Below are 12032 nucleotides of genomic sequence, written 5' to 3' on the forward strand. Positions count from 1 at the left end.
TGATGAACCTCGAAGGAAAAGGCGTGAAGCTTCTGTCTTGGCGCTCCCAGCAAGTCGAGATCGAGTGGGTGATTCAGGCATAACAGAGGTATCACCGATGAAGATCCAGGAGAAGGCACCGATGCAGGCGATGATGGGAAGATCGGTGACGGTGAGAAAGCAGACAACGGAAGGCAGTAGCTGGATTGAAACCGGCGAAGAAGCTTGGTCACGTTGTGGGGATGGAGGCATTCTTCGTTCGCCAAGACTGGTCTTGGGGTTGGGGGCTCCGGCCTCCAGTTCCTGCGATTTGGGCTCGTCTATGGGCCTAGACCGTGAAAAAAAAAACACAAATGGTGGAGACAAAAACTGAAACAATTTTTTTAAGAAAATTGGCTAAAATACAAGTTTAAGAACTAAACATTTTTTTACTAGAATATTTGTATAATAATTAGAAGATGAAAAAAGAGTATGATACATATAAAATAAAATATAAATTATATATTTTTTTTCTAAATCAAATTTTGTTAATATTTAATTTAAATAAATTTTATTTTTAATTCTGAAACAAATTGTTATTTTATTTTGTAATAATATTAATTTTTTACAATAAAAAATTATTTAATAATTTTTTTAATATTTAAGTGAATTATTTTTAATTATTTTTAAAATTAATAATAAATTATCTAATATGATTTAGATACATTAATTTATAATTTAAAATTATACACTATTTTATTTAAATTAATAGGTTCTAAATATAAATATTAAAATTTAAAAAATTATTAGTTCGAACTACATCCAACTGATTACATTTAAAATAAATCTAAAGCTTTAAAATGATATTTAATTTAGATATAGTTTTAAATAGTATCTTTTTATTTTCATATGACTGCCAACTCTGATGTTATTATACATTTTGAACATATATATATATATATATATATATTGAATATAACTTATCGAAATATATTTAATTTTAATATAATAATTTATCTTTTATTTAAAAACTGGCATAATATATATTTTGCATTTTACAAAAAGATTCGAAATAATATCCAGACTTTAGAAGTTTATTTTATAAAATAAAACTTTTCAAGTCAAGATGATAGCCAATGCCAAAAATAGTAATTAATAGTTAATAATTAAAAAAAATAAAAACCAAACTAAAAATTGCATATTTAATAAAATAACGAGAATAATTATAAAACAATTTTATAATAGCATGTGTATATTTAATAAAAATTGTTTACACATATTTTATATTTACTTCTTTATAATTTAAAATATATAATACAAATGTTTAGCTAATATTTTTCAATTAATAATAAATAATAATTACGTACGTAAACATTAAAATGACTCTCATTACTTTACTCAAATTTTTATTTTCGGAAGACATTTTTTTAATTAAATAATAAATTTTTCTAAAAAAAATAACTAACTTTAATAATTTGAGAAGATATTTCGTTAAGAATTAGATAATACCTTATATTAGATGAATATTTAAAAAAAAAATTAAAAACAGTAGCGATTGTTTAATGTTTGTCCAATAATTACATACAAAACCTTATGCATAGAAGACTTTTTTAGAGATGTAATTACGGGTATATCCTACGGTGAACATTCGAAATTTACCGCACTCTGCACCCGCCTAATCGCATCATTTATGATTATCATTAGTTGAAGCAGCTCAACCATGTTACCATCTGTCTTTCCTGCACAGGTCAATTAATTTTCGACCCTTTTAGAATGTGTGTGGTTCAATGATTAATTTTTATGCTTAAAAATATCATTATTAGGAATATGTTTGGTTTGTAAAAATAAAATCTATAGAATATTAATAATATGTCTAAGAATGTTTTAGTTTTTGTTTGGTTTATATTTAATATATTTGGAAATTGTGAATACTTTGTTCAAAATATCTTTATAATTTTTAATTAGAATATTAATGATTAAATTTAGTAAATAGATATAATAAAATATAAATATAATAAAATAAATTTTTTAATTAAATTTTTTAGATTCTAATTTTTTAAATAAATATAAATATAATAAAATATTTTTTTATTTTATTTTTAAATTTACTAAAATACTCCTAATATCAAATATTTTTAATTAAAATTATTATTGATTCTAAATTTTTTTTAAATTTACTAAAATATCCCTAATAACAGATATCTTTAGTTAAATTATTTTTTACTCTAATTTTTTTTAAATTTACTAAAATACCCTAATATCAAATATCTTTAATTAAAATTATTATTGATTCTGATTTTTTTTAAATTTACTAAAATATCCCTAATAACAAATATCTTTAGTAAAATTATTATTGACTCTAAATTTTTTTAAATTTACTCAAATACTCCTAATATCAAATATCTTTAATTAAAATTATTATTGATTCTAAATTTTTTTAAATTTACTAAAATTAGTTAAATTATTATTGACTCTAAATTTTTTAAATTTACTAAAATATCTCTAATATTAAATATGTTTAATTAAAATTAACACAAAATACGTATCTAAATTTTCAAAAATTTCATAATTCATAATTTATCTCATAATCCATAATTGAACTTATATAAAACAAATCTCAACGATTCTAACTACATATGTATTAAAAAGCTTTACTATTATCCAAATTAAAGTTACAAAGAAGTCTCAAAAAGTTAAAATTTACTAACAGATGCACAACTCTTGTACAAGAACGTAAACACATCAATAAAATGAAATCAATGTTACAATAGACAACCTCATACATAGAAAAATGAACACAATTATCGTGTATGATGTCTTCTTCTCTATTGGTTCAACATTTCTTGTGCAAGTTGATCCCTCCATCTACCCCAAGCATCGCTCGTCTCAATATGGTGGATCGTCCCCCATCTACTTCAAGCATATTTTGATCTACTATCTCATCAATAGGATCCACAACCATCACTCTTCTAATGTGATTATGCAAAAGGCAACATGCAATTATAATTCTTCCTTGAGTTTTAATAGGATAAAATGACCTTCTCCTTAAAATTTTCCATCTTGCTTTCAATACTCCAAATGTCCTTTCAATGACATTTCTAGCTTGTGAGTGTTTCATATTAAAAAATTCTTAGGCTGTACTAGGTTAATTATGTGGATTAAACTCACTCAAATGATATTTTTGTCCTCTATAAGGTGCCAAAAATCCTCTACAATTCATGTATCCAGCATCACATAAGTAATAATGACCTAGTGTGACATACACAATTGAACAAAATTAATGAAAGATCAAATGGTTACTTTGATAACATATTAAAGTCTCAATAAAATACCTTGGGAAACACTAAATCCATTGCGAAATAGTGCATCTCGCAATACCCTAGAATCCACAGCTGAACCTTCCCAACCCGCCAGTACGTAGATAAATTGCATATCGGGAGCAACCACTCCAAGCACATTGGTTGTTATGTCACCTTTTCTGTTTCGATATCTAGGCTTATCAGCCTCAAGAACATTGACTTTGATATGAGTACCATCTAAGGCTCCTAGGCAATCCTAAAATCCAAAACAAAGATCAATTAACTCAATTCTAAAGAACACCAACCATATGAGATTTAATAACATTAGCAAAATAAATTACCTTAAACCATTTCCATCATTCATCCATTCTATCCGGGCTAAATGGTTGAGGTTTTTTCAGTAAGAGATTATGACATCTCAAAATAGCAAGCAATACATCATTAAACCGCCTACTAATTGTTTCTTCAGATCTCACAAATTGTCTCTTTATTACTCTAATTTTGACGTCATGTGCTATAATATGTAAAAACATGGCAACCATTTCTTCTACACCCATATTCCTACTTGGTTCTAACCTTCCAACCTTTTTAAGCATGTTACACAATGCATGAAAGGCACATCTATCCATTCTTGTGTTTTCTATACTTGCTAGATCACTAAAATAAATAATCCTATCAACACTAACATCTCTTATTACTTGCCTACTATAACTATCATTCCATTTTCTTTTCTTTTTTTTTTTCAATTGCAATATAATCAAAACATAGCAAATCATCAACAACTTAACCATAAAGTCATTCATTAATTTGAAATGTAAAATCATGCAGGCAATAACTTTCATCTTCTGTTTGAGATCCATTCTGCAAAAAAAAAAAAAATATTAAAATATTTAGCTAGAAGACTTAACTATTTATTTATTCTATGTAAACTTTTTCTATCATTTAAAAAATAAAATTAATAGCCATACTTCAAACTTATTTGAAATATTTAAAAGGGAGCATATCTGGCATTCTCAAACTACAGATGAAATTAAATATCAAGGATAGTCATCAAATAATGTTCAAGCTAGCCAACTGGGATTAGCCTAAATGGGGTAGATGATTAGGATAGAGTTCCCCCTTCCCTTGTACCCTGGAAAGTAAAATAATAATGTTCAAGCTCCAAATTCCGTTTGTCCTATCTTATCATACTCATAATGATGTTATTTGACAGGAAAAAAAAGTAGAAATTAAAACCTTTCCTACCATATTAAGAATATTTAGTTAAAACTTACCTCCTTTATTAAGTGATCTATAGCCAATAGTTCTTGTAATATAGGTCGACCCTTCTCAATTGATGGTGTATAAGCAGCCAAATGTGCCCTTGGACAAAAGCAGCTGGATCTAAAAATATAAACCTTAGATCAAATACTAAAACAAGCTTATAAAAAGGGCCTCTTAGGACTATAACTAATCCATGAACCAATCAATATTCATATTCCATCTTTAATATAGAAAGCATGTCAAAAGTGTTCACTGCACCACAGGCCTCAACAAGATACGCTATCATAACATGCTTTAGGCAACTTCTTTAGCCTTTTTAAATTTTATATTGTAAGTTTTGCTATTCAAACATCAAATACACAACAAGTATGTGGCAGACATTTGCAACTTGAAGGATAAGAGAATTTTTTTGGGTAAAATAACATTTTTTTCCTGATAAAAGAAGAGTATCATTAAGACGTAGAGAAGAATCAAATAAGATGACAGGATGATAAGAGATCCTCCCTGCAAAAAAAAAAAAAAAAAAGAAAAAGAAAACACTGTTGATGAAGTGTAACTGTTCATCGGGAGAATAGAACCACCTAAACTTAACCCTCCTAAAAAGGGAGTTTGAACGCTAGATTACCAACCACTCTAATATTTGCATGCTTCTTTTGTTTTTGAATCTTTTAGACTAAGCTAAACGTGAAGTATACTCTTACTGACAATCAAGTCCTGAGAACCTGATACCCAGAACATTACTTGATAACTTTGAAATTGTTCAAGTCTGTCCTTTAGTTAGTAAATCCCAACTTGACTAAACTATATCACAGAATTCATTCAATGGATTAGAAACTTAAACATTTCATTATTTTTATAAAATATTCCACTTTTAGCTCCGTAACAAGTTCTATGGACACTCGCTAGCAAAACTTTTTACATAACTTGGAGGAAGTAGTTATATATATATGCGAGTAAGTTCTTGGACACTAACTCGTAATAAAACCACTTTTATTGTGAATATGTGTAAGTTTGAGGTCATGGAATGGTGTCTATATAAGACTTTCAAATTCTGGCCAACTCATGTAATGTATATGATCTCTGCTATGTCAGGAGGATCTAGCTCTGGCTGTCGAAAAGCTTGCAGAGTGCTAGAAAATAATAGCTTCCCTAGGGAACCAGTTAAAATCCCTAGCTACACTGGAAGATTTCTTTATTGACACTGCTAGCATTCCAGCAAGTCCATCGCTTGTTGCTCAAAAAATTATAGTAACTTTATACTAAAAGAATGATCATTTAAGTGAAATATACATTGTCATTGTAAGTGAAATTCTATATCATCATTTAATTTTAATGAAAGGTAATATCCAATAAATTGAATGCTACAGACATGCTTTATACAAATTAGAGAACTTCAATTCTAATCCAAATCAGCTTGAAGTTTGATTGTAGGATATCAGCAAAAGAGAATCAAAAGCATCATAGTTAAATAGAACACAAGTAAAAGAATGCAAAAGCATAATAGTTAAATTGAGTTGATTAAATTCAAGTTCAGCTAACAAAATTGTAATGAAACAAAATTATCTTTTTTTAGCTCTCAATGACATAATTGCAAATATCTGGCAGAGTAAAAGAATTGCAAGCAGTTTTGGTTCTTGAAAAACAATGAAAAACAGCAAACACATGACTAGATTATGTGCTCCAAAACTCAATCACCAATTCACCATCTAACCTTCATTTTCTCCCCTTAAATTTCAAACACCACAAACTCAAAAGCACTCACCGTGAAAAATAACTTTTCAACTTGTGACCTTATGCAAACTTAACAACGATGTTAACTATCTCAGATCAGTGTCATCATCAAATCATCAGAAATTTGGTGTCAAAAACATCGTAATCATCAACTTACATACCTTATTCGGAGGGTAGCCCCTGTTTCCAACATTAATAGCAATCAATTTGCTCTTATTTAGTATCCCCTGCAACCAACAGAAGAAAGTGAGAGAGGGCAAGAGAGAGAGAGATCGAAAGAGAGAGAGAGAGAGAGAGAGATCGAAAGTGAAAGAGAGACAGAACCGTATGCGAAGCACTGGAGAAATGGTGGCAAAGCTTCCTCGTCGACGGCGAACTTGACGCCAAGCAAGAGAGGACGGAGGAGAGAGACCAAACGCGAGCACGCGATGCGGAGGATCCGGCTAGAGGCGCGTCAGCGACGACGGCAAGCATACAGTCGCGGTGAACTGATGTGAGCTGCAATGATGGAACACAAACGCAAACGAACGATTGAAGTGAATTTCCTTCTAGAATAAGGTGAGGGGCGATCGTGCAAACTCAAATCGGTGGCAAGACGGTGCTGACGCCGGTGGAGCCTCCATGAATTTGGGGAAGAAGCTCGGCTAGGTTTTAGTTTCGATGGGAGAGGGACTCTGCTAGGGTTTGGGTTTCTGATCAAATGAGGAGTAAAAATCTGAAAAGAAGGGTTGGAGTTAAATTAACAAGAGTATTTTGGTCTTTTCACTTTATTATACACATTCCATTCCCATTGGAATTAAAGATAACCAGAAGAAAGATGGGAATGAAATGGGTTGGATTTTGATTCTAGGGAATAAAACATACCCAAAAATAATTTTTTAAATCTTGAACCAAATATGGAAATATCTTATTCCCATTTTAAAATTCCTGAAAATATACTTGTATTTCTTCCAACCACACACACCTTTAGACACCACAATCTTGATCACAGCAGAATTTTTCTATATAAAATTAATATTAAAATTGGCTATAATTTGAGTATCTAATTTTTTTAGATTATATTTACCCTTAAAACATTCATTCGAGGAAGCAAAATATACTGGTAAAATGTAACATTTTTTCTTAAATTCATTAACCCCACCAACAAACCGTTTTTGTTACTCTTCTCTGCACAGATAGTAACTTAAACCATGTGCCTTAGTTTCAATTGGCGGCAAAACTAGACTTTTAACATTAACTAGGGCAAAACTTTTATAACTAATATTAAATCTATAATATTTTTAGTTTTAATTTTTTATTATAATAAACTTATTCTAAAAGCACTTTTTAAAAGTTTAATAATAAAAATGTTTAGAATTTTTTATGTGTTTAACGCATTGAAGATGTAAAAAAAATATGTTTTCACAATTTCACTAATTTTTAATGAAATATGTTTTTAAGGCAATTCTAGCTTAAAAAAAATCTCTGTGTACATAAAATGAAGAGGAGTACTTATTTTAAAAATAAAAAAATAATATATTTTATGCAATAATTATCCAATCACTCATCAAAAAATATAATCTGTAAAATTATTATGTAACTTTATACTAAAAATATGTTTAATAAACTAAAAAACTTAAAGTAAATAATTAATTATATATATATAATTATTCTCCATAAGCCACATACAAGTGTTTTTGCTATACAAGTCTTACAAGTCCATCTACTCAATTACACCTAATACGCGCCTCTTCTGGCACGTCTAATCCACGCGCCCCTTAACAGATTTTTCAATCAATGCACGAATATATAACTTCCTTTTTTGAAAGGATTTCGTTTTCTTTTTCGAATTTCTTTTGTGTTTTCGTGCCTTCTCTATGCGATCTCCTTCGACATTTACGTGTGTTTCTCTCTGCATTCTATTTGTTCGTTTTTCTCGATTTCCATTGTTTATGAAATCAAGCTCTGAAATCGTTTTGAAATCAAGCTCTGCTCTGAAATTGTTTTGAAATCAAGCTCTGAAATTGTTTTGAAATCAAGCTCTGAAATTATTTTGAAGATAATGGATGATTCAACTTCAGATTGTCAACTAAACTAGAGCGAAGTGGATTTTGAATTTGAATCCAATGAAGTCCCTGAGGTGTGATTTAATTCCAGTTAATATTTTTTTAGTAGTTTATGATTGTGGAGCTGAATAATGTTGTGAACCTTGCCTGTGAAATTTCTTGTTCATTGTTTATTGTTTGAATTAAATGTAATATACTAGTTCTGATGAATCTTCTGCATTTTATATCAAACTTTCGGGTGTAAATGAGGAATATTTGGGTGTAACGTGGGAAAGTTTGGGTGTATTTACAGGTTTTGACTTTTCAATTGACTGGGGGTGAATTGTCTTATTGTTTTAGTTGAATTGTTTTAGTTTCTGTTTGATGATGAGTTATGAATATGATTTTTGTTATTTTTTATGATGGTTTTATAGTTGTATTTGCATTCTATAGTTTATGCCTGTTTTAATATGGTGTATTGTGGACTATTTTGGGTGTATTTTGCAGTTTCTCTGTGATGTTGATGAGCAGTTTGTTCCCAAGGTTGGGATGACTTTTAACACCCTTGAAGATGCTGCAAAATTCTTCAAGGATTATTTGAAAGCTGCAGATTTTTCTACAAGAGTTCGGAACACAAATAAGAAGGGAAATGAAATTAAAAACCAATTAATTACATGTAGCAGAGAGGAGAAATGGAAATCGAAAATATCTCCGACGGAGAAGACAAACCCCTCAGCAGGATTAAGTTGTCCAGCAAGAATTTATATACACATATTAAAAGACATCGGTGTTTGGATCATTTCCAAGGTCGTGTTGCATCATTCACATCCTTGCTGTGCAAATCAAGCAGAGATGCTTAAACAACACAGGGAACTAAGTATGTCCGTGCATCGTACAATAGAGAATAACGAGGAAGCCAGAATCATACCAAGAAAAACTTACCAATCATTTATGGCAGCAGCTGGAGGTCATCGCGAGTTAAATTTTATCGAAAAATACATGAGAAATTACATTACGATGGAGAAGATAAACCCCTCAGCAGGATTAAGTTGTCCCGCAAGAATTTATATACACATATTAAAGGACATCGGTGTTTGGATCATTTTCAAGGTCGTGTTGCATCATTCACATCCTTGCTGTACAAATCAAGCAGAGATGCTTAAACAACACAGGGAACTAAGCATGTCCGTGCGTCGTACAATAGAGAATAACGAGGAAGCCAGAATCAGACCAAGAAAAACTTATCAATCATTTGTGGCAGCAGTTGGAGGTCACCGCGAGTTAAATTTTATCGAAAAAGACGTGAGAAATTACATCACGAGAGAAGTGCAAATGTTTCAGAACTAGAGGATGCAAAAGAATTCGAGAAATACTTATTAAGAATGAAAGAGAAGAATCATAATTTCTTTTTTGAGCTCGAACTCGAGGACGATCAGTCGATTAAACTTGCTTTTTGGGCAGACGCAAGGAGCAGGGCCACCTGTGAGTATTTCGGAGATGTTATTTCATTCGACACCACCTGCAATACAAATAGGTAATATGCTATTCTAGTTTATGATGTTGAATTAATGTTGTTTTATAAATCTGCAGCAGAGGTGTACATTGGATGATTTTGGGTGCAGAGAGTTATTATTTGGGTGTATTTAACGACTTTATTTCTGTTTCGTCGTAATCTGTTTCACATATAATCTGGTTTTTGGTTCTTTTGTCAGGGTGAATCACCACGGTCAGTCAACACTTCTGGGATGCGCTTTGATGAAAAACGAGGATATTCAATCATTTAAATGGTTATTTGAATGTTGGCTTCATTGCATGGGAGGAAATCCTCCAAAAGGGATTCTCACCGATCTATGCGCATCAATGCAAAGGGCTATCGAGGCTTGTTGCCCACAACAATTCACCGTTGGTGTATTTGGCATATCATGAAAAAGATCCAAGAAAATTAAACGACTACAAGAGACACCTAGAAATTGAACAAGACATGAGCCATGTTGTTTGGAACTCTCATACCAAAGAATTATTTGATAGGAATTGGAATGATTTTCTGATGAAGTATGGTCTTGTGGACAATAAGTGGCTTTCAGGTAATGTTTTTTAAAATCTGCAACAGAGGTGTAAATTGCATGTTTAAGGGTGTATTATAGTTCTGATTTAGGTATTTTTTTTGTAGAGCTTTACAAAGACCGTCATATATGGATTCTAGATTATCTCGATCACCACTTCTGGGCCGGGATGAGAAGCACACAAAGGAGCGAGAGCATGCTTGATTTTTTTAACAAGTTCATTACACATAACAGCTCACTTATCCAATTCGTCAAACAATACGATAATTGCCTTGGAAGCAGGGAGCAAAGAGAGAGAGAGAGAATCGGATGCTGCAGATATTCACACCATTATGTCATGTGCAACAAAATCCTTAATAGAAGCTCAGTTTTAACACGTGTACACTCACCAAAAGTTCAGAAAAGTTCAAGCACAATTCAGAGTGAAGGTGAATTGTATCACAAGATTAAAGAACTCCGCTCTAGGCTATTTGGTATACAAAATTGTAGAACAAGTTTTCAACTCAACATTCAACAAGTTTGTGGTTACATACGACATGGTAGCAGCCCAAGTGAAATGCCAATGGTTATTATTCGAGTCAAGAGGGATATTGTGCCGTCACGCCCTAAGCGTGTTAAGCTTTGAACGAGTAAACAAAGTGTCACTGAGATACATATTGGAACGATGGAGCAAGAACGTAAAGAGGAGACACACACATCAAGAGCAGCCATGACGAGCCACTATTGGAGCCAAGAAGCAAGAAGTTTGACGAATTAGTGTTTCCTTCGCAAAATATATGCAAATTTGCATCAGAACCTGAGGATCTCACTGCGATTCTGCACCGCGCCTACGATAACGTTGTGGTTGAGATGCAAGAACTAAAAACCAAAAGCAAGGGTACATGTTCATTTTCTTACGAAAATGCTAATTTAGAATCCATTAACGAGCTTCAAAGCCCTCCACGAGTGAGAACAAGAGGACGTTTCAAAAATAGACTAGGTTCAAAGTTGGACAAACAGATTGTAAATGCCTCAAAGAAAAAGAAAACGAAAGCTCTAAGCGAGGTAAAAGTGATGTTCTTTAATCAGGGGTAATTAAGTTTATTTTTGTTAATAGTTTTGCTAATATGTGAGTTTATTTTTTCCAGTTGAACCTTTTTGATGGCGCATCAGTCGTACAACCAAATTCCAGCCAATATCATGGACATGTTATGAATTACCAATTCAGAGATCCAGTAGCACAGGATAGATTTTTGGGTGTGGAGTGACAGTATTTTGGTGTACCGATGAATTTTTTGGGTGTATTTTTGTATTCTCTTGTTTTTGACATTTCCCTTTTTTTTTTTATATTTTTTGAGATGCTACCATTTGTGTTGAAAATTAGTGTCTTATTTATATTTGTTTGTTTTAAATTTACTATACGTATACAATTCAATCCCTAAAGAGGTTAACAATTCAAATTTCTGAATTCCCATAACTCTTGGTTGGTTTTTCCATGGAAATATGTAAGCACTCAATTTGGGTGTATTCCGGTTATTTTTGGGTTATTATAAAAGTAATTTGGCGTATTAGTATGTTTGGTCTTGTTTTCCTTGATTTTTTTGAATCTGTAATTAATAGCTTTTGAATACAACATAGACAGTTGATTTATGCAAAAAAAAAAAAAAATATAATAAGATTGGATTAAATATTCAGAAACTTTACAAAAAGTGTTC

The sequence above is a fragment of the Arachis hypogaea genome, chromosome 14, assembly GCF_003086295.3.
Source record: "Arachis hypogaea cultivar Tifrunner chromosome 14, arahy.Tifrunner.gnm2.J5K5, whole genome shotgun sequence".
Classification (NCBI taxonomy): Eukaryota; Viridiplantae; Streptophyta; class Magnoliopsida; order Fabales; family Fabaceae; genus Arachis; species Arachis hypogaea.